We start from the raw sequence: 22653 nt of genomic DNA, 5'->3' as shown, positions 1-22653 counted from the left end.
ATGAAACTATAGCCCAGTCCATGGGCAATACCTCTGACTCCAGCTAGATAAGAATAAGTTTTGATTTTTAAGAGTCATCCCACATGCTCACTAATTTCTAGTCTTATGCCACATTTATAATTTCATTACATTTGTGCTTCATTGGAAAAAAGCATGTATCTTAAATGTAATTCTTTGGCAAACGTTCTTAGATAAGAAGTTACAAGTAATTGTTACTCAAGGTTTTCTCATACCTTTGTCTTTGTATGTGACTTTAGGAAGCTAGTCTTCCCTGGATCATAAAGGTTAATACTCAGGAAGGAGAATTTTTGGCAAAGGTAAATTTGCATCTAACAGTAACAGTTAAGTCTTGAGTATCAAACACATTTTATCAAAGAATACATTATGAAGAGACAAAACTGAGTTTGTAATCCTGAGTAGGTGACTGAAACTCGTTCAGTCTCAGTTTATTATCTACAAACTGGATATAATTTTAGACTTTCTCTCACAGGGTAACTAAGTGAGAAAAGCTACATGAGATTTCCAGTATAATGTTTGACAGGGGGTTTAAGCCTTGTGCCTGAAAAATAATAGGTGCTCAACAAATGTTAATTCCCTTTCCCTTCGTCAAGGAGTTTACAGTTCATGGGAGAGAGAGTACCATTAATACTAGTGGTAAAAGTGGTAGAAATAGGCAACAGTGTAATATTACTAGCCCTGGTTATAGTTCTGTAACAGCAGGAAGTGTTTATTTCAGGCTGTGTTAAATAATTTACACGTATTTTGTCATTTATTGTTTTACAAGAATTCATTGAAATGGCCTTATTTTTTCATTTTCCAAAAACCACAGTGGAGGGCTCAGCTCCTACTGACTCAAGAGAGCAGATTTGTACATCTCTTCCTAATTCTTTGACATTGGCCATGGTGTGAATATTTCCACTATGGCCATTGGCCAATGCTTCAGAGCCATTAGGAGAATGAACTAGGATTCTTCCTTGGAGTGAGTCCACAGTGTAGTCTTCATACACAACTGTAACACAAAACTGTTTAGGATGAGGGCCACAGGACTCCTAAAAACAAAGCAGTAGGCTGAGTCAGAAGAGGGGGAAATGATTTTTGTCAGGGAGGAAAAGTTTTAAGGTAGTGTATGAACTAGACCTTGAAGGATAGAGAGGAAGGCATTCCCAGTGAAGGAAAATGCAGATGCAAAGGAACAGGTGCAGGACGCGGAGGTATACCTAAGAGAACAATAATTTAGTTTGCTTGGACAATAGGGTCCATTTAGAAAGGCAATGAGAGATGAGCCAGGAAATATGGACAGAAACCACAGATATGAGTTTTGCTAGTACTGAAGCGGATGACATGTATTTATTTGTTGACAGTGAGCAGCTAACAGTTTCTGATTAAATCTGCTTAGTAGGGTTGCAGGAGAGGAGGTGAGAGAAATAGCTGGGCATGCAGGGAAAAGTGGTGAGGAGAGCCTCCACCAAGGATCCACGGGAGGAAGAGATTGGTGAGATTTCTGAAGCCTGGAGGAGGCAGAGTCCCTAACACTTGCAAATTGACTTCTTGTGAAGGAAAGAGGATATGGAAAAAGATGACTTAAACTTCTGGGCGTGGGCTACAGCAGGAAGCTGGGAGGAGGCACTAGTCAGAGGCAAGGTGATAAATTTGGCTTTAGACTTAGGTATAAAAAATTCATCTTTCTGTGCCTGATTATTTAAAGAGGCCAGAACTTTACTTCTCTTTTTAGTCCAAAACTTCAAAGTGGCTTTGGGCATAAGAAATGTGAGTTCCTCTCCCTTAGAGAAAATTTTGCCTCTCTCAGACTCACCACTCTGAATCCAGGCTGGCTGACCCAGTGTTATACCTGCTGTAAGTGACTTCCCTAGGGCTGGCTTGGTGAAGTATATCTTGAACTTGAACTTCTCTGAGGACTTTTGGACTTGCCATTTCTCAGATGTTGTTTCTTTTACATGACCCTCCCTACTTTCACACTAGAATAGTGGGTGTTTCATCTTTCATTCTTCTCATATGTTAGAAGTGTACACAAGAAGGCAACTAGGTGATCTGTTAAAGAAGAAGGGCTGCTGTTGTGGCACAGGAGAATAAACTGCCCCTTGCAACACCAGCATCCTACCTCAGAGTACTGGGTCAAGTCCTGGCTGTTCTATTTCTGATTCAGCTCCCTGTTAGTGCCCCTGGGAAGGCAGCAGATGAGGGCCCGAGTGTTTGGGCCCCTGCCATCCACATGGGAGATCTGGATGGGATTCCAGGTTTCTGCTTTCAGTTTGGCCCAGCCCTGGCTGTTGTGGTCATTTGGGGAGTGAACTAGTAGATCTCTCTGTCTCTCTCTCTCTCCCTCCTTCCCTCCGTCTCTCCCTTCCTCCCTCTTCCTCTCTCCCAGTCTTTCTGTCTGCCTTTCAAATAAAAAAACTTTAAAAAAAGAAGAAAAATTTTCTAATAACTACCTAACAAAACAAAAATCTTATGTTTATTATTTACTTTATTAAAGAAAAAGTTGTCTTCTCCTTCTGGTAAATGCTTTATTAAGTTCTTATCTAAGGGTTGAAACGGTTTGCTAAGTATTCATGTAATATTGCTATTGTCAGCAAGTGATCTAGGACTTGCTCCCTCATTTCTCTATTCTAAGCCCAACTTGTTCTTTCATTTCTCTATTCTCTTCAAGGTAGGGAACTAATTCTATTATGAAGGAATCTGTAGGATGCACAATTTAATCTTTAGACCTTATAAGAGATGGCCAACATTTTTCTGTAATAGCATAGCCAAAATAAGAACTTAACTAATAATCTCATAGCTAGATTCACAACGCCATCAGCGAAGTATACAGTAAGTAGAAAAAAAAACCTCCCTTTCAGACCAAAGGGAAAGAAAGTTTTAAAGTGAGAATATAATTTTCCTCATGGGCATTGTCTACCTTAGAAAAACTACTACAGAACATGCCTGTGACTATAGACTTGTAGTTCAGGCCACCGAAGATTAGAGATGGGACTTGGGCACTCCCTTGACTTGCATCCTCTGGTCTGCTTTAACACAAACCAGGAGGAAAAGAAAGCTCGGCATCAGAAGCAATGGGTGGCAGGCCTATTAATGGCTGATCTGTACAGTGATCTGCCCTCAAGGAGACCTAACAGGCCAGTCCACTGCAGTGGCTTTCAATGTGGTAAGCCTGGGCTTCAGCAGAAGTCAGCTTGTGAAGAGCCCTGGCAGCTCTGCCAAGAGTTGGATCACTGGAAATGGACCTGCCCTGGAGTCGAAGGATGTCCAGGTCAGAGCCACAGATCTTATTGGCTCTAAGCTGAAAAGCCCTTCACTCAGCCCAACTTCCAAAGTGACCACTGCAGCTGAGGGTATGGTCAAGTAGGGTCAGCAACATTGCAGGCAGAACTGTAAATTTCTTGTTAGAGATGCCACCTGCCTTTACCTGGCCAGCTCTCCTCCCAGGCCAGCCAAGTAATGAAAGTCAACAGAGTGCCTTCCCCTAGGAGGTTCACACCTCCCTTAGGATATACCCCATGTGAAGAGATAGATAGGTCTGGGCCTCTTAACTTACAAGGTCTAAAGCCCAACAGATTATTATCAAGCCCCTTCTATCAGGTTCTATTTGCCTCTCAATCAGAAAACTTAATTGTAGCTTAGACAGCACCTTTCTTAGCTCCTCTAATAATGACTTCTTTTTTCTAGACCCTGTCTAGTGCACTTGGGCCTCATTCCTTTGTAATCATAACCTCTACTCTACCACCAATGGCTCTACTCCCAACCTGTGTGTACTGATGGTCCTCTTCTCCACCTAATGCTGTATAATTGTTCAGACCTGGTTAAGGCCACTCTTAGGATCATTGGTTACTATCCTCACCCTGTCTTTTATGACCTTGTCTAAATATGATCAGAGTCGGGGAACTTGGAAGGCTTCCATAGCCTTGGCAACTCATGACGACAGCCTAGGGTGGTTACTGGCGCCATAAACTAGAGTGTCAATTTGTTGGGTCAACAACAGGAGCCACTGTGCGCTTGCTCCTCATGTGGGATCTCTGTCCTTAATGTACTATACATTTTGATTTAATGCTATAACTAGTACTCAAACAGTATGTTTCACTTTGTGTTTCTATGTGGGTGCAAACTGTTGAAATATTTATACTAAATTGATCTTCTGTATATAAATAGAATTGAAAATGAATCTTAATGTGAATGGAAGGGGAGAGGGAGCGGGAGAGGGGAGGGTTGTGGGTGGGAGGGAAATTATGGGAAGGGGAAGCCATTGTAATCCATAAGCTGTATACTGGAAATTTATATTCATTAAATAAAAGTTTAAAAAAAAAAAGAAAAAGTTGTCTTCTAATACATGCTTTCACAAAAATAATAAACTCTCTTAGAGCTCAGCATATGTTTAGGAATCAGGACATCTTGGTTCAAGACCAACTCTAGTTCTGCCATTTGAGTTGTGACACTGGACAGATTGGTTTAGCCTTTTTGAGCTTGAAATATGAAGATAATCTTTTTAAAGGATTATCACTACACAAATACAGATTAAATTTATTTTTACTCCCTAGGTGCTTCCATTTTTGCCCATCTTCTCAAAATAATCTGTACTTGTTATGGTACTTCATTAGTCTGTATTATAATGGCTAATTTGTCTGTATTTCCCCCATATTGTAAGCTTCTTGAAGACTCAGTATCTTAATCCATGTATCCTTGATTCCTGGTGCAATATTTGCAACATACTAGGTGCTTAATAAATATTGACTGAGTGCCAATGTATTTTTAAATGCTAAAAACATATTTAATAGTTTGAAATGATTATCCTTTCTGCCTTCAAAGTTTTAATTTTATTTAATTAATATTTTCCCTTACTGATTTTAGTGTCTGTTCTCAACACACTAGTGAACATATTAAGAGGCATGCATAAATAATCAGATAGTAAATCAGCAAATGTAAAAAAAAAAAAAGCAAAAAACAAAAACCACAAACCAGTAAGACTTTACATGTGGTATTTTTGTTCTTGAGCAGAAAATATAATTAACCCTCAGATGTCAGAAGTATTTTATAACATTGGGATCACTTGTCAGGTAAAGTTAAAAAATGCTTATGGCATGCATTGTGGCACAACAGGTTGAACTGCAGCTTGGGATGCCCACATCCCATACCAGAGTGATGGTTTTCAGACCTAACTATTCCACTTCCCATCCAGCTTCTTGCTAATGCATCTTGGAAGGCAGCAGATGATGGCTGAAGTGCTTGGTCCCTTGCCACCCATCCTGAATATAGTTCTAGGGACCTGGCCTCAGCCTGACCCAGTCCTAGTTGTTGCAGGTATCTGGGGAGTGAACCAGTGAATACAAGATACATTCTCTCTCTCTCTCTCTCTCTCTCTCTCTCTCTCTCTCTTCCTCTCTGTCTCTGTCTCTGTATTTCAAGTAGGTGAAAATAAAAAAAAGAAACATTTTAAAAATGCTTAGAAACTTTATGAGGGAATTAGGATTGGAGGCAATTAGAGTGGCCTAGAAGTCTGTGACATTTTCACTTGTTTAGCTAAAGGGGTATGACTATCAAGTTATCTCCAGTGGTCTATATGTCTACCTTCTTTATTTTTTATTTTTTATTTCATAAATGTGAATTTACAAAGTGCAACTTTTATATTGTTGTGGCTTCCCCCCCAACCTCCCTCCCTCCCGTGGCCCTCCCCTCTCCCAACCCACCCTTTATCGAGTTTCATTTTCAGTTACCTTCATATACTGAAGATCAACCTAGTATATACTAAGCAAGGATTTCAACAGGCTGCATTCACACAACCACACAGGTATAGGGTATTGTTCGACTAGTAGTGTTTTTTAAGTTTCATAGTAAAACACATTAAGGACAGAGATCCTACGTGGGGAGCATGTACCCAGTGACTCCCGTTGTTGATTTAACAATTGGCGCTCTTATTTATGACGTCAGCAATCACCCGAGACTCTTGCTATGAGCTGTCTAGGCTATGGAAGTCCCTTGAGTTCACCGACTCTGAACTTGTTTAGTCAAGGCCGTGTCACAGTGGAGGTTCCTTCCTCCCTTCAGAGAAAGGCGCCTCTCTCCTTGATGGCCTGTTCCTTCTGCTGGGGTCTTGTTCACCAGGGTTTTTCATTTAGATTGTTTTTTGCCACCGTGTCATGGCTTTCCATGCCTGTGAGACTCTCATGGACCTTTTAGCCAGATCCGAATGTCCCAAGGGTTGATTCTGAGGCAGGAGTGCTGTTTTGGGTATTTGCCATTCTATGAGTCTGCTGTGTGTCCTGCTTCCCCCACAGGATCATTCTCTCCCTTTTAATTCTATCCTTCATTATTTGCTTACACTGGTCTTATTTGTGAAATCTCTTCGACACATACCCTATCTTTTTGATCGGTTGTGTATTTATACTCATCACTTTACCAAGTGCGCTGGCATTGGTACCTGCCTCCTTGGTAAGATTGATTTGAAATCCCCTGGCACATTTCTAGTTCCACCATTGGAGGTAAGTCCGAGTGAGCATGTGCCAACCTATATATCTCCTCCCTCTCTTATTCACTCCTGTGTTTAACATAGATCACTTTTCTGTTAATTTTAAACACCTAAGAATGATTGTGCATTGGTTACAGAGTTCAACCAGCGGTCTTATGTAGAACAAACAGAGCAACAACAACAACAACCACAACAACAAAAATACTAAAAGGAATAAAATAGTAAGTTGTTCCTCAACAGTCTAGACAAGGGCTGATCCTATCATTGTCTCTCATAGTGTCCATATGTCTACCTTCTTAATTTGGGGGTGTGTGTGATTTGAGATATTTTTTCTCTGATCATCTTTTTTTTTTTTTTAAAAGATTTATTTATTTTACTTGAAAGTCACAGTTATACAGAGAGAGAAGAAGAGGCAGAGAGAGAGAGTCTTCCATCCACTGGTTCACTCCCCAGATGGCCGCAATGGCTGGAGCTGCGCGGATCAGAAGCCAGGAGCCAGGAGCTTCCTCCAGGTCTCCCAAGCGGTGTAGGAGGACTTGGGCCATCCTCTACCTCTTTCCCAGGCCATAGCATAAAGCTGGGTTGGAAGTGGAGCAGCTGGGACTTGAACCAGTGCCCACATGGGAAGCTGGCATTGCAGGTAGTGGCCTTACCTGCTATTCCACAGCACTCTGATCATTTTTTTTTAAATTTTTTTATTTGACAGAGTTAGTGAGATAGAGAGATAGAGAGAAAGGTCTTCCTTCCATTGGTTTGCCCCCCAGATGGCTGCTTCGGCCAGAGCTACGCTGATCCGAAGCCAGGATCCAGGTGCCTCTTCTGGTTTCCCACGTGGGTGCAGGCGCCCAAGCACTTCAGCCATCCTCCACTGCCCTCCCGGGCCACAGCAGAGAGCTGGACTGGAAGAGGAATAACTGGGACTAGAACCCAGCGCCCATATGGATGCCAGAGCCACAGGTGGAGGCACCGGCCTCCACTCTGATTATCTTAAAAGTCAGCCTCCACCCGTTCTTCAGTAATTCCCACTCTCTTGAACACACAATCTCCTCTTTACTGCAGTCCTTAATATATTACTATATTCACATCTCCTTTTAAAACGTTTTTACTCTGCCCTCATATTTCAGTGATAGTTTGGCTATATATGAATGTCTACAATGAAAATTGTCCCACTGCCTTCTGGAACCCAGTACCACTATTGAAAAATTCAATGTATTTTATTTATTTATTTATTTTTTCATTTATTAAACTTTTATTTAATGAATATAAATTTCCAAAGTACAGCTTATGGATTACAATGGCTTCCCCCTTCCCATAACTTCCCTCCCACCCGCATCCCTCCCCTTTCCCGCTCCCTCTCCCCTTCCATTCGCATCAAGATTAATTTTCCTTTTTTTTTAAATTTTTATTTTTGACAGGCAGGGTGGATAGTGAGAGAGAGACAGAAAGGTCTTCCTTTTTGCCATTGGTTCACTCTCCAATGGCCGCCGCGGTTGGCGCGCTGCGGCCAGCGCACCACGCTGATCCGATGGCAGGAGCCAGGTACTTATCCTGGTCTCCCATAGGGTGCAGGGCCCAAGCACTTGGGCCATCCTCCACTGCACTCCCTGGCCACAGCAGAGAGCTGGCCTGGAAGAGAGGCAACCGGGACAGAATCCGGCGCCCCGACCGGGACTAGAACCCGGTGTGCTGGCGCCGCAAGGTAGAGTATTAGCCTAGTGAGCCACGGCACTGGCCAAGATTCATTTTCAATTCTCTTTATATACAGAAGATTAGTTTAGTATATATTAGGTAAAGATTTCAACAGTTTGCCCCCATATAGCAACACAAAGTGAAAAAAATACTGTTGGAGTACTAGTTATAGCATTAAATAACAGTGTACAGCACATTAAAGACAGAGATCCTACATAATATTTTTTTAAAAAATTAAAATTCAATGTATTTTAGCAAAATGATAGAGTAAGTGAGGAAAAAGAGATGAGATCTTAGAGAAGGAGGATCCAAAATAGGAGACTGGAAATGAGAAGTCTAAGTATAAAATTTATGTACTAGTCTTAGACTCCAGCAGCTAGCCTAGGGGTGAGGCCCTAGAGGAAAAATGAAGTGTTTGAGAAACCAACTGAAGCATTTGAAAAAATTATTAATAAGCATAGGACAGGTATTTTGGGCATTTGGGAGAAATTAGTGACATACATATAAAAAAGAAAACACTAGGCAATTATTAATCCAGAAATATAACCAAAAATGTTCTAATAGAAGGGAATTAAAATATTCAGTACAACTTTACTCAGTAGAAAACAATGTTAAAGCATTATAAGGTAAACATTGATTATTCTTTTAATGAATATTGAAATACAACTATGTTGAGAGAGTGAGGGAGGGGAGAGTGGAAGGGAATATGTGTTAAAAGAAATAAATCGTCAACTACCTGCTGAGAAATCAACTGCTAATACCTAGAATGAACATTTCAGTAAATAACTGTGTAAGAATATTTCTTTGAAATATATTGACAAACACTTGAAACAGTTTGGGGTTGGGACAACATATTTTTTTCCCTTTTATCATGTTTTTCGGTGTCATCATTTTTTTAAACATATGAAAAAATTTTTAATAAAATATGAAGTGATTTAAAATTGTAAAAGAACATATTAAAATAGACACAATGAGCATCAAAGAACTGAGTAAAAATAAAACGCCTTCCAATAGCCCTATCTTTATAATTGTTTGTACTCTTCTTAGTTTTGTATCTGAGATCAGCATGGGTCTTATTATCAACGAATACACACATATATTCTATAGCTTTTGTTCCCTCTAAAACTTGCAACTATTATAAATATTTGGTGTGTTTTACAATTGTAGTTTCAAAGGCTCAAGTTAGTGGAATTCCGTTAGTATGGACCTTCTCAGAGCTGTGCGTTTCTAGGCTTTCTTTTTCAAGATCTATGAAATTGCCAGGCTCTGCTATCTTATTTCTTCCTTCCTTTATAACTATTTCACTTTTGTGACGCTCTACCTTAATCTATTACGTGTTTATCTAGAAAGACCTGTACACTGATTAATGGGGGAAGGAGAAGATGGTATCCCTGCTATTCACCATCTACATCTCTACTCCTCAGACACTGAATGGTCAACTTGGAAAAATTACTCCATAGCTTAGGAGAAGACATGGAAAAACAAAGAAAAGCTACTAAGGAAATAATTTAGGTGATCATTCTTTTTATGAACCTGGACTGGGAGACCCTCCCCAAAATATTATTATGGTAGTAAAGGAACAGATTGAATTAAATAATTATTAAAATTGTTATCTTTCTGTGTATAAAAATTGGGCAACATGTGTGAGGATTAAAGGACTTAATATCCTTAATATAATAAGGAACTTTTATTTTCAGTGTTAAAAAAGATGATCATTTCAGTATAAAATGATCAAATGACAATAAGAGAAGCTCACAAAAGAGGAAAAGTTACCAATAAATATTGTATACAAGAACCTCTTCACTCCCATAATTAGCTGAATAAGGCAATAAAATTTCATTTCAGGCTATTAAATAGGCAAATGTAGTATTTAGTGACCAAGCTAACCAGTGTTGCTGGATACGTGCTTATATGCCTTAGAGGGGAGTGTAGGTTGATGAAATCCTCCTGGAGTGCAATTTTGCTTTATGTACCATGCCTTTAAAATTGATCCTAAGGGACTAATTATGTGTATTTTTAAAAACATTTATTTTTATTATAACATTTTTATGGCAAAAATGGAATAATCCATATTTGCGACAATAGATGATTTGAAAATGATGATACATTCATGCAAAGAGATACCATGCAATGCTGAATTTGAAGGAAGATAGAGAATTGGTTTTAAAGCTGTTCCCCAAAACATCAGTTATTACCAATTTCTTAACACATTGCCATATACCCTCCAATTGGAGAAACAGAATTTAGTCACTTTGTAGTTTTGTGAGAGAGTAAGAAAACCATCCTATAGAAATACTTACATATGAACGAAAACAATGAGTTAAGTTATGTTAGAATTAGCTAACCCTAAGCTAGCTGAAGCATGGCTGGTTTGTAAGCTTGAAATTCAATATTCTCTTCTCCATGGCACCATATCTTGGATCTCCCCAGCAGATCATGACTGGCCAAATGACAAGTGTTGTTAATTTGATCTATAGGCTGCAGCAGCCACTTGCCTCTAATTATATCACCATAATCAAGTCATGGGGCAAGAATTGGTTAAATGTCCTAATTTTTATGAGCTATTTTTATTCAGATGGCCTTTCCATAGTGTCATCTAGCTCAATAACTGGACCCACCCTTCAAGCGAGCATGTGAGGTGTTCTTCGTGTGCACTCAGAATACATTACAGAATCTCCTCCTACCCCAACAATCTAGTCCAGTCTGCCTCTGATGGGATTATTGAATATATACTTGAGTTTTTATTCTCATTTGGGAAGTTCTACCATGTTAACAAGGGATTTATGAAAGACCTAGATTTTCAGAGGGCCCAAGGCAAAATGGTCCCAAAGGAGGTTCTTCTATGCAGAGTGGAAATGACTAGTACTGTCTGGGGTGAGAACTATTCTGAACTATTCTGCGAATTTTTGTAACTGTTTCAGACTTAGGAGAGTCCAGCCTAGCTTTGGCATCAAAGTTATCATCTAAAATGAGGTGAGAATTAAGGTCCCACACAGGGAAGGAAGAGGGACCTGACCAACTGGCCCTCCATCATTTGACTCAGTACTGGGTCATTTTTGCACTAAGTCATGTTTTCTGGCTAGTTACTGTTATGAAATGAATCACCTCAAAATGGTGAGGGACAGAACTCAAGGGCCTCCAGGTCTTTTACAATCCCTAGAAATCAAGGATATTTTAAACTGCTGATTATATATAGTAGTCAGCATTTAAATCATTCTACTCATTTTTGCATAGGAAAAATGTTGAATTTAGAAGCACACAGCGAGAAGAATTAGATGTTCTTTGACAATCACAGTAAATTGATGATGATGCTTGAGTGTAAGTTTTTTTGCTCCTATTTGCTGTAAAGTGTCAGTAAAAAAATTCTTTAAATGACCTGTTGATTGATTTCAGGTAGCATATGTGGCAAGAGAGGATTGTTAACTCTGCTGTCTGGAAAAATGGTTGTTATTTGGAAACTATAGCCATCCTCTCCTGCTTTTATGCTGACATTTTCCTCTTTTCTGATATTTAAATATCATGTAATGGTGTCACAAAGATGTTTAAATGTTACTAGTTGAAACTGCATTAGCAGGTAAAAATCCTGTTTATTTCTTTTCTGTGTCAGTAAAGGAATTTTGAGTTTCTGTAAATGCTGTTTTGCAAAATTTAATTTATTACTTCTTTCTCCTGCGATTTTTTTCATCTTCCCTATGCAGCAAAGAATCATTCAAAGAAACCCATACAAACTCTGCAAGTTTTTGTTCTTATACTATAAGACTAAGAATAGTTTAACAGGAACCAAGCCACATGTTTTAATCCACGTTAACAAAAAGGATTTTGCAAATGCTGCTCTTCAAAGTATTAAATGTAAATGAAGGTTTAAAGGAGGCTAAATAAGAAAGCCTTGTTAATGAGAAATACATTCTGATAAATCAAACTGAATCCAATCTTAATAGTCAATTTAAATAATGGAATTGGTTAATAGCATCAAATTAGAATTAAAGCAAGAGATAAAAATCTATTTTTATAAGTTGTTTCAAAACAAGACATTCACTGGTTGATGCCATTTCACATAATCTGATTATACTATATATAATAAAGTATGCCCTATGATAAAATCCTGCTGGGAGACGTGTTTAATCAAATGCCTTTGATATTATTTGAGTGAAAGTTACTTTGGACTGAAAAGAATCAAAGAGAAAAATCTTTTGCTCCCGAAATCAATCTTAATACACCATGGAAGCGTGTGTTCTACACACACCCCACCCTAATCCCAAAGATAACTATGACCTAACTGCTTGGGATTTCAAATTTGTCTTTTCAGAAACCATGAAAGAAATTTGTTTTGTTTAATAACTGTGTTCCACATCGATTGTTCATTTCTAAGTTTATCACAAATCAAGTCAAGATAAAGATTTTCTGTTGGCAGGAATTTTAATGGGCACAAGTGACTACAATTAACAGCCACCCCATAATAATTTAAAATTACTCTCTCAGATGGCTTGGTTTGACTCCTATAGAAACGAAATTGACACATTCGTTTCCCAGGACAGCGTTTCTGTTTCATTGACCAATCTTGTGAAGATAGGTCATAGAAGTAGCAGAAGAGACGGAAGGTTTGGTAACTTACTTTTCTTCTTCCACAGAGTGCACCACTCTTTTTGCATTTTCCCGAGCTTGCCACTTGAGTTGTGCAGTTCACTTCCTGCTGCCAGCTCCTCCTGGGTGTAGAACAACTTGAAGTGGTCCTCTCTTTGCCAGTTTGAAACTGGTCTTTACGTTATAATCAGCTCTAAAGGAGGCCACTGGATGTAAGGAATTTAGCTCAGTAACTTTGAGGGGAGAAGGTTTTCCTTCCTTGGCTGCCGATGCTACGAGGGGTCTTGCAGTGGGGGAAGTAAAGACCCAGCTAGGCTCTGAGTTGCTGATGCAACCTAAAGCGACTTGGGAAGGGACTGAGAACAAAAGGCATCACTTAAATTAGGTGATTAGCGGCAAATGATGTATGGGGGTGGGAGGCAGCCTGGCCTATACAAGCAAGGGGAGCTGGCAGTTGCCCTTGTCTGGAAGAGGGAAGGACAAAGCATGATGGCCCTGGACATTTGAGGCCCTGGGGGATTTCTTAACAGAATTTTAACGGCAAAGGACTACGAACAGCCTTGTACAGTGAGAGCTAAAGTTCTTTCGACATGTTGGCCTCCCAGACAGCTGAAAATATCTAGTGGCAAATACCTATCAGCTACTTATGTATTTCAGAAATAAAAGATAATATGAAGGCTAACAAATTGCATGTCTTTTTCACTTATCATTGCTTAGTGTTTCCAGTAAGTAAATGCAGTATCTCAGCTGAGCTGCTCTTTCAAATTATTGTTAATTAAATAATACTCCCTAAGAAATCTATCATTACTGGCATCCAGGAATGGGTTTGTTGAGTTTGCCTAAGGCTGTTAATGCTCCAACAAAAGTTCTCTTAATTGCCGTAAGAGGTAATTTCATTGGGGATTGTGGTTCACTTTTTTTTTTAAACAACTTTATAAATATATTTTCTGTCTTAAACTTTTCCTTTTGCTTCTGTGTGTGGCATTCCATAAGACCAGAGGGATCATTCGCTAATGATTCATTTGTTGAATAAGTCATTTTCCATAATGGGAAAAATGCATGTTGTTATTGAATCCGTAACCACCACTCCCCCCCCCCCCCACCCCGCAATTTCCATTATGGCTTCAGGGAAAACTAATAACAGATTTTAAGATTTACTTAATTTTGCCTTGTTAATTTCATTCCTTCCTCTGAAAGAAGTGACTTCTGCTGGGGGAAATCATTTCTGGTGTGTCATGGACCTAACTCTGATATTCCTTCTTGTCAACTGCTTTCCTGGTAGATGGGCTTGTTGGAGAACAGAACAGTTATCATTAGATGTAGTTGAAAGGAGGAAAGAAGAGGGCCTTTGACAACAGATAGAAATGTTTGTGACGGCCTTTATTTAAAGTGACCTTACCATATCTACAAACATTTTCCTTCTGTTCATGAGTAGAGAATAAAGACAAGTATTAAGAAAAAGGCGCCTGTTTTCCAGTGTTATAAAAGCCACCATCTGCCATTTCAAAAAGAAGTGTTCTTTCGGCCTTTTCTTAAAGGCTCTCTTATCATAATGTAATATATTTCTTTCACCTTTTGGCTGGTACTTTGGCTTTTTAATAAAGTTACATACTTATTTCAGAGAAATTATGCTTTAGAATGCGTCTTGGTGGTATTTCATCCTAACAGTTTCATGTAATTGAAATAATGTGCAGCTGTGCATTGGTGGAGGGGAAGGGACAATGGGGTGGGGGGAGAGAGAGAGGGAGGGAGAAGGTGGAAGAGGCAGGCACTGTAATCCAGCCTCCAAGCACAACTTTCTTCAGTTTCACTTTTCAGTGTCATTATACTAACCTTTATTGGTAATAAAGCATATTTTATCTAGATAGTATGAACATGCACATGTCTGCATTATATCAGTGATCTAGTGTCCTATGGTCAAAATTGTTTCCTTCCTCCCCCTTCACCAAGTTCACATTTTGCTTTTATCCCTCTGTAGCTGGTGTCACTTGACAGTCTTTCATTCTCCTCCCCTCCCCACCCCACCCCCAGATTCTTGTCTCTCTTTTTCCCATTAAGATGTGAATGGGCAGGCATCTCAGCCAATAAGTCTTCACATGGCTGAACACACTTGGAGAAAAGCAGGGTTTCCTTTTGTTTAGACTCTGGATGGCTGCATGTCATTCCGCACCAAAAGGAAGAGCCTCCCTCACAGTAGGAGTTTGCAATAATTGCCAGAACAAATTGAGCTCAGGCTTATTGGTTCCTTTTCTTTTTCAGATGGAAAATGGAGGGAATAGGGGAACATGGTCATTTTTTGACCAGTGACAATATAGCATAGAAATAGATTGGATATACCCAGTGCCCAGTTGTGTTGTAGACGACAGTGATGGGATACATTGCATACAGGGATGATAAGATGTCACCCTGTAATCACCCAACTAACCAAGCCTTTTCCCGCACCCTTCACTCCCCCCATGGCCCTAGGCACTTTAATGGGTATGATGTGCAGGGGTGTTGGTGGAGCTTTCACACAGGCAGCCGGCAGAGGTGAGCATGAAAGGATGTGGAGGATCCGTGCTTGTGTTCTTTCTCTGTCTGGTGAAGACCAGTATCTGGTTCAAATGATTTTCACCAGCTAGCTATAAGAAAAATGGTTTCTGGTAAGAATTCTGAATATAGATGAATGAAACTCATTATTACATTTGTTCTATGTGCAAATCTATCAGAATCTCTGTTATTGATCTACATCATATGTGATATCTGTGATATATCTGGATCCCCTGTTGCATATTTTTGTTCATTCATTCATTCATTCCACATGTGGGTATATAGCTGGAAATAATGTATCTATGAAAATGAAAGGGCAAACATGACAGTTTAGGTGATTCCCTTTTGACATACAAACACACATTCATACTCTAGAGATTGATTCTAGATCTACAGTATACCACGGCTCTCTTCCAGAAATCCTTCACCTTAGTAAGAGATTGTGCTGGGCTCAAGGGTCACATGTACACCAAGGCTGTGCACTGTGTTATCACTACAGAATGGCTGGGAGGGGAGAGGAGGCAGGGCCCTTGCCAAACTGGGCAGCCAGCCTGGTCTGGTGCATCAGAATGGCGAAGGCAGCCAGACCACCTGTCTGTGTGACAGCCCAGTCTGTATTTTTTAAAATTTTATTTATAAAAATATATGGAGGTGTGTGTGTGTTTGTGCATGTGTGTGTTTGTGTGTGTGTGTTAATTCCCATTCAACAAAGGTGAAGCTTTGCTCAGCTGCTTCCTAAGTGGCTGAAGATAAGACAAGACAAGGGGCTGCCGCCAGCTGAACGCTTTCCATCTGCCCCTGCTTTGCTGGGAAATAACCAGCCAGACCAACGGTTTTAGCTTTGTTCTTCTTGTTCTTGTTCTTTTTTTTTTTTTTTCTGATCTGAAGCAGAGGCTGACATGAAACAAACATGGCATTTCCTTTTGAAAATTGGATTCTGAAATTGGCTTCATCTTTCCAGAAGCGCAGTGCTATTGCAGTTCCTTCCCAGCTTTGTGGATGTCATAAACAGCTTGCATAGAAACCTCCAAATCTGGAGGTAATTACCACATTTAATTTTTGCATTTTTTTTTGTGGGAGGGGGTGTTTGGTTTTGGGTAGTCAGGAAGGGACATGCTGCAGGGGAATGAATGGACTGGTTTCTACTCTACAGGAAGAGATTAAGGAAATAAAGGAAGAAATTAATAAAGAATACTTTAGCTAGTCTTTTATCAGCAGTGTTTAAGGGGACACAGCAAATGTGGAGTTATGCAAATGTGGCTTCTTGAAGAACTTCATTAGCATCACCCACAAGCGATATTTTACAATAAATGGTCATGGGGCCTTCAGGTCATGGTCCATGGCCAGCTTGCTGCAATTGAAGTGACACTTTCAGTAAGGCAAGTCCCCTGGACACGATGTATGAGGTATGAAAGACAGTATATTATGTGAGTCAGTTGCACTGTGATGATTTGGGATTGGAAGACTTTTAATGGAACAAGAAAGGGAAATAAGGAGATACTGGAGGAATATATCCTCTAAAGGGCTCTCAGCATTAGACATGTTAAAAGGAGAGGAAAAATAACATTCTTAGAAAAGACTTGCTGGCCGGCACCGCGGCTCAATAGGCTAATCCTCTGCTTTGCGGCGCCGGCACACCGGGTTCTAGTCCCGGTCGGGGCGCCGGATTCTGTCCCGGTTGCCCCTCTTCCAGGCCAGCTCTCTGCTGTGGCCAGGGAGTGCAATGGAAGATGGCCCAAGTGCTTGGGACCTGCCCCCTATGGGAGACTAGGAGAAGCACCTGGCTCCTGGCTTCGGATCAGTGTGGTGCGCTGGCCGCAGTGCGCTGGCTGTGGTGGCCATTGGAGGGTGAACCAACGGCAAAGGAAGACCTTTCTCTGTCTCTCTGTCTCTCTCTGTCTCTCTGTCTCTCTCTCTCTCTCTCGCTGTCCACTCTGCCTGTCAAAAAAAAAAAAAAAAGACTTGCCAATATTCTTTAATACTATGAACTCCTTCCCAAACACACATACACATACACACACACACACACACACAGAGAGAGAGAGAGAGAGAGAGAGAGAGAGAAATGAAATTTCCCCTTTATAGAACACCCTTAGCAAATCTTGATGTTTTGAATTCTTATAACTGCAAGAAAAAAGAGAGCTATTTCTGGGAGAAATAGGAATTTGAGAATCTGGGCTACCACGATTTTCATTTCTATTCTCCATGCATGCAGTGAGAAGTAAAGACATAAAATTTTAACTCAGTTTCACTTTGAACTTGTGGTGTACTCATGGCTGCTCTCAGACACAGTTGATACGTATCAACCTAATAATGAGAATAATCAGGGCTGGCAGTGTGGCACGACATGTTAAGGTGCCACCTGCAATTCTGTATCCCATATGAAGGCTGGTTTGAATTCTGGTTGCTCCACTTCTGATCCAACTCCCTGCTAATGTGTCTGGGAAAGCAGCAGAAGATGGCTCAAGTAGTTGGATCCCTACTACTCATGTGGGATGCTCAATTCCAGGCTCCTGGCTTCTTCCTGGCCCAGCCTTGGCTGTTGTGGCCATTTGTGTAGCAAACCAGTGGAAGGAAGATCTCTGTCTCTTCCTCGTGTCTCTGTAACCCTACTTTTAAAATAAATGAAAAAATAAACTAATGAGAATAATCACAGAGAAGGGACAGGTGATATCTACAGGATCATGTTCTCCAGTGGTGGCGACTTGATGTGATGTGAGCAGGACTGCTTGGGTTCTAAGCTCTGCTGTTCACAGGTGGTGTGACCTTGAGCAGACCCTTAAAGTCTTTGTGTCCCTTTCCACATCTGCAAAATGTGGCTAATAGTAGCTAGTTTTCCCTTCTGTTCCCCAAGCCTTGGTATGCAGTATGTGCTCAGTAAACATGTATTAATACTAGTATTTATAAGAGATACTGGTATGTAAAAGAAGTAACATGGGCCTTGGAGTCAGGCAGAATTGGGTTTAGAGCCTGCCTTCCTTCCTTTTCTCTCTCTCTCTCTCTCTTTCTCTCTCTTTCTAAAGATTTAATCATTCTGAGGCTCTGGAAGTTTTTCCAGTGCACTGAATTGCAGAGTTGCTGTAAGGATGAAATCATTTCATGTTACAACAGAGAAAGCACAGTATATAGAACATAACAGATGCTCACTAGAAGTTTTCTTTCCAAAATTAGAAAAGATAATACTCCTATGGTGAAAACTATAATGCTAGTCTTTCCTCATATTTATTTGTTTTTTTTTCTTATTTTTTGGAGGAATGAATCTTTTAAACTTGAGATTTTATATCAGTTATTGGCCAACAGTGGTGATTTCTCCTAAGCTATTGAAGTTACAAACCCTGTGTTTGATAGATAATGGGAAGTGAACACTTGTTAGTGATGGGATGTAAAATTCTAACTGGCTTATTTCAAGGACACTCTATTTCTGACATTTTACTGGGGAAAAAATCTCCAAGATGACACAAAGTGCTTGCTTATTGTGGCTGTGTAGAAATTGTTAGATTCTAAAGAGAAGAAGGCAAATTATGCCTCCCAAGTTTCTCCAAAGATAGACTAGAAAAAATTTTCTAATAAAATAATTTGTATGTGGTTCTATTGAGAAAATCAGACTGGGGACACTGGAGCAATATGTTCCCCTAGTGGCAATTTTGCCATTATGTTTGGAGACTGTCATTAGAGATGGTGCCAGACATTGTGTTTCTGCCTGATTTAAGGCCTGCCCTTCCCTAAATGATGGGCCTTTGCAGTCTAGTTTGTAACAGAGGGCTCATCTTCACCCCTAGGCTCAAGGTGTGTGGAGCAGGGTGGACACTCAATTGGAACATACAAAGGGCTGGAGCCCCACTCCCAACAGAAGCAGAGCAGAGGAACTGGGGCTGATATAGGGCTCTGGCAGAGAGAAGGCTCTTCTTCCCAGAGGAGGCTGAGAAAATCCCGTGAATTATCTGTGATCATGCATTCATTTCCCCCCTGCTCTTAAAAACCAGCTTGCAGGATTGTTGGTTCTTTCAGAATAAAACATTTCTTTTTTTATTAAAATGTTTATTTATTTATTTGAAGGCAGAATTAGAGAGAGACACAGAGACAGCTCTTTTTTCATCTGCTGATTCCAGCCAGGCCAAAATGAAGAGCCAGGAGGTTCTTCTAGGTCCCCCACGTGGGTTCAGGGGTCCAAGCACTTGGGCCATCCTCCACTGGTTTCCCAGGCACGGTATCAGGGAGCTGGATTAGAAGTGGAGCAGCCAGGACCTGAACCAGTGCCCATTTGGGATGCTGGTGGAGCAGGCAGCAGCTTAACCTACCACATCAGTGTGCAGGCCCCCAGACCAAAACATTTGTAGGAGGAGTCATATCCACCTTATGGGAAACTGGTATCAAGTTTTCCATAGAATAAATCCTGTGCTCTGAACCCAACACCTTTATTAATGAAGTGAACTGCATAAGCTTGAGATTTAACAAGATGGCTTTTGAAGAAATGGCAGTGACATTATGAGCTGTATATCCTACAGATTTTCCTGACCAGCACATCATGTCATGGAAGGTTTATGAATACTGGCTTTAAAAGAAAGGAACGATATACAACATTTAAATAAGGGTAAGTTTCTATGGTAAATATTAGAAAATAAGTTTAAAATTTATGAGCTATCTAAGTAGATATTTTAAAGAAGGGCAGGGTATCACTCAGACCTGTTTACTTCTGTAAATATTATAGTTGCATTTATTTCAGAAAAGTCATGCAGTGAGAAGATCCTTGCTTCTTTGAGACAGTATGCCTCCGTTCAATTTTATGTCATTTATGTGACGAGTACACTTGCTTCCCTGGCCTGGGCAGATTCCTTACCTGTGTGGTCGTCAAGGTCCTCTGTAGAATTAGGATGAGGACTTATAAATGTGTGTGTATATAGTGTGTATATATATATACACATTGCTCACCTTGTGGCTGTGTGGAAGTTTTGTTGGTAGCACACATACGTACCCATTGCATTTAAATAAAATAGAATATTTAGGAGAGAGCGGCAAGATGGCGGAATAGGAAGGGAGCACACTATTAGTCCAGGGGAGAGACAGGTTAATAAAAGTGGAGATACTGCAGGGTCAAGGAAGAGTAGGGGAAGAAACAGCAGAGGAAACTCTTCTGGAACTAGTGATTCACAGTGGACCTGCGTGGAAAGCGTGGGAGCCCAAGTTCGGGACACCAGCGGCAGACTCAACACACCAGCGCTGGAACGTGAGGTGAGCCAAACCTCATAGCCCAAGACACCAGCCGGCAAGTGGAAAGAGGAGACTAGAGGGAACGAGGCTTGAAACTCTGTGGGGAAAAGTTCACCAGGCTAACTAGAAGAGAGAGAGGAAAAAAAAAAAGTGACCGATACCGACACGAGTTTCTCTCCGCTCACCCCTCAAAGGTGAGCAAGACAAAGAGCAGGCGCCATTTTGGACATACGTCATAAGCAGGGCGACCTCAGGTCTGCACCACCCCTGAGCCTAGCAGAAAAACCTGACTCTGGGGGGAGGGGTGAAATAACAGGAGATTAGCATCTAACTTGGCAACCCAGTGGGAGACTGCAGGAGAATTGGAGCCCACACTGAGGGCAGCACAGATTCCCTGTGTGGTCCTTGGGAAAGAGCTTCCAATCTCTGGCTCCTGTGGGTATATCATTTGCCTGCTAACTACCTCCAATTACATTCAGCTGTGCGGAATTACTTCCCTTTTGAATCAAAAAAAGAAAGAGATTTACCACACCTAACCTGGGAGTGTCATCTTTGACACACCCTCAACCCTGAGGAACCAAACACAGCTCTCAGTCCACACTCATCTCAAGCCTCTAAGGCTCCACTGAAAGCAGACAGTCCACTTAATATAGAGCCATAGTGTAACAAGAAAAACACCACAGTGAAGAAACAAAATATCTCCAACATGCCAAACAACAAACGCAAAAACCGAGGTAACAAGAACAGGGAAGACACTATGACACCCCCAAATGAAAAAGACACCCCAACTCAAGATTATGAAGATGATGAGATAGAAGAAATGTAAGAAGTGGATCTCAAAAAATTGATAAGAACATTAAGAAGTTCTCAAAAACAAATTCTTGAACTACACAAATCCTTAATGGACAAGATAGAAAATCTCTCTCGTGAAAATGAAATATTAAGGAGGAATCAAAATGAAATGAAACAACTAGTAGAACAAGAAACTGTGATAGTGACGAGAAATCATAATGAAATGAAGAATTCAATAGATCAAATGACAAACACATTAGAGAGCCTTAAAAACAGAATGGGTGAAGTAGAAGAGAGAATATCAGACTTAGAAGACAGAGAACAGGAAAGTAAACAGGCAAACCAAAGAAAAGAAGAAAAAATCAGAAATCTAAAAAATATTGTTGGGAAACTACAGGATACTATTAAAAAACCCAACATTCGGGTTCTAGGAGTTCTTGAAGGCATGGAGAGGGAGAAAGGATTAGAAGGCCTTTTTAGTGAGATACTAGCAGAAAATTTCCCAGGTTTGGAGAAGGACAGAGGCATCTTAGTACAGGAAGCTTATAGAACCCCTAATAAACATGACCAAAAGAGATCCTCACCACGATACGTCGTAATAAAACTCACCACAGTGAAACATAAAGAAAAGATCCTAAAATGTGAAAGAGAGAAACGTCAGATTACTCTCAGAGGATCTCCAATTAGACTCACAGCAGACTTCTCATCAGAAACCCTACAAGCTAGAAGGGAATGGCGAGACATAGCCCAGGTACTAAGAGAGAAAAACTGCCAGCCCAGAATATTATATCCTGCAAAGCTCTCATTTGTGAATGAAGGTGAAATTAAGACTTTTCATAGCAAACAGAAACTGAAAGAATTTGTTGCCACTCATCCTGCCCTGCAAAAGATGCTTAAAGATGTGTTACACACAGAAACACAGAAACATGGTCACCAATATGAAAGAAGGTAAAGGAAGGAAACCTCACAGCAAAAGATCACAGGAAGCTCAATTTCTCTTTGACATAGAATTAAACTCTGGTGCTCTGTTAAAGCAATGGTTAAAGTAATCTATTATGTTCTCTTGATGTCTGTTAAATACTAATTGTTCAAAAACAGCTGAATTTTTATTAAGAGCTATGGGTTATTTAAATATATGCTTATTTTTAAAGATTTGAATAATCACCTTGTAACAATGATCAAATTTGGTCTATGTTATGTCATGATTTTAAGGAATCTTATTTCAACCAGATATTTTGGATTTTGAGCCTTCTTGGCATTCTTGACAGGCATTCAAAAAATCAAAGTTTCAAACAATCTGGTCTCTAAAATTTCCAGTAAATCTTGGACTTTGGTTTTTCCAGTTTGGGCCCAACTGAAAAAATCGAAGGACCTATGTC

General features: G+C 40.2%; 1 protein-coding gene and 1 pseudogene across 1 annotated transcript in view; both read right to left on the bottom strand.

The window, feature by feature from the left end:
- The window catches only part of CDH20 (cadherin 20), a 236552-nt gene that overhangs the window by 62409 nt on the left and 151490 nt on the right, over positions 1-22653 (bottom strand). The window lies entirely within an intron of this gene.
- Positions 810-22653, bottom strand: part of LOC133766380 (large ribosomal subunit protein uL30-like 1) — a 62794-nt pseudogene continuing 40950 nt past the window's right edge.

The sequence above is a fragment of the Lepus europaeus genome, chromosome 9 (assembly GCF_033115175.1).
Source record: "Lepus europaeus isolate LE1 chromosome 9, mLepTim1.pri, whole genome shotgun sequence".
Classification (NCBI taxonomy): Eukaryota; Metazoa; Chordata; class Mammalia; order Lagomorpha; family Leporidae; genus Lepus; species Lepus europaeus.
The sequence above is the reverse complement of the archived record's forward strand: the minus strand, read 5'-3'. Positions and strand labels throughout refer to the sequence as shown.